The sequence below is a fragment of the Cryptomeria japonica genome, unplaced genomic scaffold (assembly GCF_030272615.1).
Source record: "Cryptomeria japonica unplaced genomic scaffold, Sugi_1.0 HiC_scaffold_160, whole genome shotgun sequence".
Taxonomy (NCBI): Eukaryota; Viridiplantae; Streptophyta; class Pinopsida; order Cupressales; family Cupressaceae; genus Cryptomeria; species Cryptomeria japonica.
This window is the reverse complement of record NW_026728982.1, coordinates 188137-194716: the sequence shown is the minus strand read 5'-3', so window position 1 is coordinate 194716 and position 6580 is coordinate 188137. Positions and strand designations below refer to the sequence as shown.

The following is a 6580-nucleotide window of genomic DNA, read 5'->3' as shown; positions in this document are numbered from 1 at the left end:
TCCTACAGTTTTTTTCTTTTTTTGAGGGTTACACCCTCTTTTTGTTTTAGGGTTCTTATAAATTGTACATGTGTATCTCATATGGCCTATCTTTGGGGAACACATCTCTTCTTTCCTAAGTTGCACTAAGGGGGAGGTGCTAGTGTAATTACATATTTCACTTTATATTTAAATTTAATGAGTAATTTAAAATAATTTTGACTTATTACTAAGCCATATTTAAAATATCTATATAAATAAATTTGAATTCTAAGATTTTTTGAGAAAATGTGATATATTTAATTTTTATTTACAATGAATCCAACTTATTTCAGTTGAATAACTATTTTATTCCATATAAAAAATTAAAAAATAATCTATTAATAGGTCTAGATTATTCAAAATGGTTTATTTTGCTAGGAAATAAGAGAACATGTATTAACAAAAGTATATGCTACCTCTACCTCACTTACTCATTATCAATTGTAGTTAGATGTCACCACTTCCTCATCAAGCTAAGTTCACTTGATACCATTGTTCCTACATGTTGAGTTAGTCTAATAGTTTGTTGTAGCTAACTCAACACCTATTGGACACATGTTATCCTAGATTTTTCATCCTAGAGCCTATATGTGTATTAATTTCATTTGGATTTTATGTGGATGAACCATGAATTTTGATATTGGAATATCATTATTCTCTTCTTGTTTATATTTGAATTTATTTCATCATTATTGTTTTTTTCCCATGCTAGATTTAGTATTGCAATTAATTCTTCACAAAATCTAACACTGAGCATCAACATTAAACTAATCAATATTTTAATTCAATATTTTAACTATTTTTCCCCACTTATTTCAATTATATGTTTAACAATAGAGAACTTCTAAACCTTTTACTAGAAAATATATTTTATGTCTATTGTGTGATGCATATTCTCAACATGTACACCCAGCATTTCTCTTATATGGCTTTCAAAGAGAGTGGTAGTTAGATGTCACTCTTGGTTGTCATTTGTTGTGGATCAAGTAGATAGTGATGGATGTAGATAGTGACAAATCCATATCAGCATGGATGCATAGGTAATGAAATGTATTGATCAAGGGAATTGGCCCACATCGTGTACCCAAAGGAGTGAATATTTAGAGTATTAAATATTTGTTTAAAGGATCCTACCCCAAAATAGCATTTGTTTTAACTCATTTTTGGATCTTAGACCTTTTCAAAATAGTTTATCAAACTAGCAACTTGTCTTTCTTAATTATTTTGTTGAAGGACACAACTTTGGTTTAACTTGAAAAAAGTATGGGTTGTGGTACCTGTAGCGCATGTATCACCCTTATATTGTAGGGAGTAGATTTAACGAAAGAAATTAAGGAAAGGAAACCATGCGTAGGCTTAAAACATGCTTCTTATTATGTTATAGGGGCATGCTCTAAAGATATAATTTGTTGTTTTGTCAATCTCTTCTTGGTGTTCCATCTTTTATAAATAGTCAAACTTTTAACTTTCTTTGGTGCCACCATCTTGTTTGAGCTTGTTTGCACATAAAATTCCTTCACCTATAACAACAGAAAATCAACTCAATGTACTAAAAATGTTTCTTCAAATAATTTTACAATTATATTCAATTCACAAAATTATATATAGACTATAATTTTATTTGTTTTAGCTAAAATAAATCTACATCCTCTATTTACATTTTAAATAAAATTAGAGTTCGAAAAAGAATAGAAAATTTTTAAACGAAGATTTAACATTTAAAGATGGATTAGCATACATGATACAAAAACGAATAATATATATTTCTTTTTTAAGAATTATTCAACGATGTTCGAAATTCGTGACCGGTTTTTTTTGGTATGGAAGGGTGAACATGCACTCCAAGCTCCTAATATAATTATGTAAAAGAGCTTTCAATTTTTAAAAAATAAAAAATATCAATCTTATTTCATATTAATAATGATATAGGTTCATTTATAGTTTGATGGAGCACTTAGAGTTGAGCAGATCTATCAATGTTATCCACCCATATAGAAGATATAGATATAGAGGGCCTTGGTATGGAGAAGCTGCTACCTTTGAGCAGATCTATCAATGTTATCCACCCATTTATACTGACAAACCAGAGCTTGAAAAAGCCAACAAAATTATAATGCCTCCTTCTGCCCTTTCTCATCTGATATCTCAACAAATAGAGTATCCAATGCTTTTCCAGCTTCAGAATACCATCACAGGTCACATCTCACACTGTGGAGTACTTGAATTCGTGGCTGAGCAGAGTATAATTTATATGCCGCTTTGGATGATGGAAATATGCTTCTACAACCAGGAGATGCAGTCAAATTGAAGCATACCACTCTTCCAAAGGGAACATGTTTGAAATTGCAACCCCACACAAAAAATTTCTTAGACATATCCAACCCAAAATCTTTCTTGGAGGTTTCTCTGAGGAACTTCTCTTGTTTAACCACAGGGGATACCATTAAGTTAGATTACAACAACACCATATATTGTATAAATATAGTTGAAACAAAACCTGAATCTGCCATAAGTGTGTTTGACACAGATCTGGAAGTAGACTTTGCTCCTCCTCTTGATTACAAAGAACGTGAAAGGTTGCCATTAAATCCTGCTAATATCTGCACTACCACATCTAGTGCAAGAACAACAAGAGAAAATACGACATCTACAGAGCATCAAGAAAAATCTCAATGCAGATTTACTGCTTTCACTGGAGTTGGAAGGCGTCTGGATGGAAAACCTCTATCACCCAAAAGTCCGAAAATTAAATCAGCAAGGTCAAGATCCCCTTCAAGAGCTCCAATACGTAAACCAGTTAAGCTTGTATTTGGTGGCAACACCGTTCAAACCCATGCACTTGCTATGGAATCTGGAAAGGTGGCGGCACAGAAAAGTGAAAAGCAAAGTGAAGAAGCTGATAAATTCCAACCTTTTACTGGCAAAAAGTATTCTTTAAAAGATTGATCAGTTGCCGATTCTTTCTCGTTCTGGATCTCTGTTCTTACAATGCAAACATTATTTAAGGAGCTGGAAAGAGTCAAAAGGCAGTCACCTATGCTACATAAAAATGGTTTTATTCTGAACATGTTATTGTTTTCCAATACTCTGTCAATTGTCTGAACAGGCAGTTTTTTATGAATCAGTTTGTAGTTCTCTGCATATATGATATTTTCTATTGATTTTGTTAATTCTACTTTTCTTTTCATTTTGTTTGAAGTATTAATTACAAAAAGAGGTGGATCATTAAACCAACCAACTTATGTTACAGCTGATCATAAGTTGGCCAAGGTACCAGCGAGGAAAATCATACAATCAGAATAAAAACGGTTCTCGATTTGGTCAAAAATCAAGTAGCTTGAGATAAGTGTGGGAAATACTTGCATATTTTTCTTTTCAATATTAGGTTTTTTAAAGATAAGGGCCTTAGATATATATCTGATCTATTAATTGTTCTATTCATATCTAGTTGGCCAATTTGATTATAAATGCTTCACAGATATGCTATATGCTCTATTGTTGTTGAGAATTTTTTCGCTAAATTTCTGTCTTTGCTTTCCTCTTCATAAAGGGATTCCCAAACTTGAATTTGTTTTAAACTAGGCTATAAAGAGTCATAAGACTGAATGTCATATGAATTAATTCTGACGATAAACTTGCTAATCAGATGAATTAATTGTTCTATTCATATCTAGTTGAGAATTTTTTCGCTAAATTTCTGTCTTTGCTTTCCTCTTCATAAAGGGATTCCCAAACTTGGATTTGTTTTAAACTAGGCTATAAAAAGTCATAAGACTGAATGTCATATGAATTAATTCTGTGGTATTGTATTAGGAGTTACCTACGATAAACTTGCTAATCACATATAGCTACTCAATTGTCTTTGGACATTGAGATGGAGTTGTCGGACGTGAACTTCATTTCCTTGATTTTCAAAGACTCATGTGATGCTTAACCTTTGTTGAATATATGAATGCGCTGTTATGAGTTCTCGTATATTTTCATGCTTCAAATCTATTTGTGGAATTAGTTTTAATATTCTTCGCATTTCATTTTGAAGTCTATTAATCAAAAGTTACCAATCTAGGCATGCCCTTTAATTCATAAAAGCAAATTTTCTTTTTAAGAAAACTTCCCTCTAGAAAATCAATTATTTATATTAATAAATAGGAATATTACAAAGATACCTTATGCTTGTAAGGGACAGAATAGTCAGCAGCTAAAAGGTGCAGCACATAACATTTGCAATATCATTGAGATGGATCACCAGAACAACAAAACAATTACAAATTTGACAGCATATACAAATGACCATCAGTAAACTTAAAGAGTAAACTATCAGCAAACTTAAAGATTAGATTAGTGAGAGAAGTTAAGAAAGTGGTTATACAGACAATTCCTAGGCTAGGTGGATCAAGTTTGCAGTTGGAGAGAGCCCGTAGTCCTCAACTACCCTTACAAATTAACTCTTTGAAAAATTAATATATTGACCTAGCAAAACAAAATTTGGTGAAGAATGTGTATCTAACAATCTGTAGTATGCACAACCCTATTGGCAAAATGATGAGTAGGTCCCTCGGACGGTAAGTTGGGACACACCAATTAGTGGATTGGGCTTGGATAGTGCTCAGGCTACCAACATAAGTACGTTTGGTGGTTCCATTTGGTCATTGACATTTTTCTGTACCAATTCATTAAGTGGATCATACAATAAAATGGCTTCAAAGGATGGGTGTGAATTTGCTAGTATTATTTGTTTTCCAGGAATAGATCAACGCATTCGTCTTTACTTTTATGCAATCGCTAATTAGATTGATATAATCTCCCATGTATGAGATTTGATTTTCTTGCTTCCCTATTGTTGCTTCCACGTTCTGGCTAGCACCATCCAGCTTGTTGATGACCTCTAATATGATTTCAACGACCTTGGGGTTGTTGTCATTACCTGCTCCCCTGTGTTCTTCGGTTGGTATTTGTAGTGTAATTCTGGGTGTGCCCTAATGGGAGAGTACCAATAGGGTTTGATATTTTTCAGGCAGCAACATTAAGATGTGTAAGGAGATAATTTTGTCTTGTTAGGAAATCTAGAAAGGTGGAGGTACAGAAAAGTGAAAAGCAAAGTGAAGAAGCTGAAAAGTTCCAACCTTTAACAGGCAAAAAGTATTCATTAAAAGATTGATACTATTACACATTCTTTTCTTGTTCTAGATCAACAACGATCGATTGAAATATAAAATTATTATTATTAGTTTTTTCCTTTCAATGGAACTAATATTACAAGAATTTAAATAATTTTTTATTTTTTAAAACTAAAAACTAAAAAATAGTAAGAATAATTAACAAATGCTCAAAAATTGTTAGGTATTCTTGTGTAATTGTACATTTTCGAGAATAAATTGAGGATTACTAGTGATCAAGTAGTTTTTCAATAAAATATTTATATAAATTGATTATTTGTTTTTGATTAAAAAAGCAGCATTAATTAGGGCGCTGACCCTTTACATAGTCAAAATACAGTAAAAATATTTAAAAACAGGCTAAAGGTGGCAATAGACCAAGCATGGGTACAAACCCCAAACTAACAAGTCAGATAGCCAAACACCAGTCACACCTGCAACAACCCATCCCAACTCAAGAGTGGGGAGAAACACCCCAAACTTGACAAACAACTGTCCAAGCAACACTGTCATTAGGAACATTCAAAGAAAAATCAGGCAGGGGGGACCCCGCAGAAACACTGCCAGATTGCTGCTATAGAACAACATCTGATTATTGTAGAACAACAACAAGAGCAAAATCACCAAGAGAAGAACAAGGCAGAGGAGCAGGAGCAACAAAAGATGGAGCCAAAGGAGCAGAAGAGTCCACAACATCAGCAAAGGCTTCATTAGTCGTGAGGGGAACCTCATCTTGGGAGGAGACAACATCCTTGAGGGAGGAGTGAACAGAAGCAGACTCAGAAGCATAAACCGTCAAATGATCTTCAGTGGCATCCTTCCACCAAGTTGCAACATCTTGTGACATGAGAGAGAACAATCTGAAGCTAATTGACCCGTTGAGAAGCATCTTCGGTTGTGAAAGGGGAAGCACCTTTGCTAATGAAATTGAGAGTTTTAATAATGATTGAATTACTCATTATTGATGAGTTATAGAGGTTGTTTTTAGCTCTATTATTTTTGGATGGTTGTAATAAGTTAGCTTGTTATGGGGTTGTAGACCTATTCAAGTTATTAAAAGAAAAATGAAAAAAAGACAACTAAATTTCTAAGATCAAATCTTCTCGCCTCTTGAAGTTGGCCCTCCCACATTGGAAATATAAGAGCATATAAGAGATTTGTAAGAAGGGTTTACACTTGATTAGCCTATTATATAATTTATGACATGCAGTAAGACATATGAATATAGATAGTGGATCCAGAATAGAGCATCCAATTTGGCAAAAGTGGGTTATTGATAATATTATGATAGGTGGAAGGGCTACATTATTTTTAACTTGTGGACTCATATTGAGATTCAGGCATTACATTTCAACTCTAGATTTGGGTGCCACATTTTTTGTGGTTTTAGTTTTTCTAACCAT

At 33.1% G+C, this 6580-nt stretch overlaps 1 pseudogene; it reads left to right on the top strand.

The window, feature by feature from the left end:
- The first annotated feature begins 2050 nt into the window (after positions 1-2050).
- LOC131067261 (uncharacterized) lies at positions 2051-2967 on the top strand (annotated as a pseudogene).
- The last annotated feature ends 3613 nt before the right edge of the window (positions 2968-6580 follow it).